Source organism: Chiloscyllium punctatum, unplaced genomic scaffold (assembly GCF_047496795.1).
Source record: "Chiloscyllium punctatum isolate Juve2018m unplaced genomic scaffold, sChiPun1.3 scaffold_1051, whole genome shotgun sequence".
Taxonomy (NCBI): Eukaryota; Metazoa; Chordata; class Chondrichthyes; order Orectolobiformes; family Hemiscylliidae; genus Chiloscyllium; species Chiloscyllium punctatum.
The window spans coordinates 25,815-27,500 of record NW_027310785.1 but is presented as its reverse complement, the minus strand read 5'-3'; positions in this window follow the sequence as shown (position 1 = coordinate 27,500).

Sequence of the window (1,686 nt, the reverse complement as noted above, 5' to 3'; positions counted from 1 at the left end):
TAACCACTGACACTTAGAATTTTTTCGAGTTGGTATAAATCAGTAACCACTGACACTTAGAATATTTTCGGGTTGGTATAAATCAGTAACCACCGACACTTAGAATATTTTCGGGTTGGTACAAATCAGTAACCACTGACACTTAGAATATTTTCGAGTTGGTATAAATCAGTAACCACTGACACTTAGAATTTTTTCGAGTTGGTATAAATCAGTAACCACTGACACTTAGAATATTTTCGGGTTGGTATAAATCAGTAACCACCGACACTTAGAATATTTTCGGGTTGGTATAAATCAGTAACCACTGACACTTAGAATTTTTTCGGGTCGGTACAAATCAGTAACCACTGACACTTAGAATATTTTCGGGTTGGTATAAATCAGTAACCACCGACACTTAGAATATTTTCGAGTTGGTATAAATCAGTAACCACTGACACTTAGAATTTTTTCGAGTTGGTATAAATCAGTAACCACTGACACTTAGAATATTTTCGGGTTGGTATAAATCAGTAACCACCGACACTTAGAATATTTTCGAGTTGGTATAAATCAGTAACCACTGACACTTAGAATTTTTTCGAGTTGGTATAAATCAGTAACCACTGACACTTAGAATATTTTCGACTTGGTATAAATCAGTAACCACTGACACTTAGAATATTTTCGGGTTGGTATAAATCAGTAACCACCGACACTTAGAATATTTTCGAGTTGGTATAAATCAGTAACCACTGACACTTAGAATATTTTCGGGTTGGTATAAATCAGTAACCACCGACACTTAGAATATTTTCGGGTTGGTACAAATCAGTAACCACTGACACTTAGAATATTTTCGAGTTGGTATAAATCAGTAACCACTGACACTTAGAATTTTTTCGAGTTGGTATAAATCAGTAACCACTGACACTTAGAATATTTTCGGGTTGGTATAAATCAGTAACCACCGACACTTAGAATATTTTCGGGTTGGTATAAATCAGTAACCACTGACACTTAGAATTTTTTCGGGTCGGTACAAATCAGTAACCACTGACACTTAGAATATTTTCGGGTTGGTATAAATCAGTAACCACCGACACTTAGAATATTTTCGAGTTGGTATAAATCAGTAACCACTGACACTTAGAATTTTTTCGAGTTGGTATAAATCAGTAACCACTGACACTTAGAATATTTTCGGGTTGGTATAAATCAGTAACCACCGACACTTAGAATATTTTCGAGTTGGTATAAATCAGTAACCACTGACACTTAGAATTTTTTCGAGTTGGTATAAATCAGTAACCACTGACACTTAGAATATTTTCGGGTTGGTATAAATCAGTAACCACCGACACTTAGAATATTTTCGAGTTGGTATAAATCAGTAACCACCGACACTTAGAATTTTTTCGAGTTGGTATAAATCAGTAACCACTGACACTTAGAATTTTTTCGGGTTGGTATAAATCAGTAACCACCGACACTTAGAATATTTTCGAGTTGGTATAAATCAGTAACCACTGACACTTAGAATTTTTTCGGGTCGGTATAAATCAGTAACCACTGACACTTAGAATTTTTTCGAGTTGGTATAAATCAGTAACCACTGACACTTAGAATATTTTCGGGTTGGTATAAATCAGTAACCACTGACACTTAGAATTTTTTCGACTTGGTATAAATCAGTAACCACTG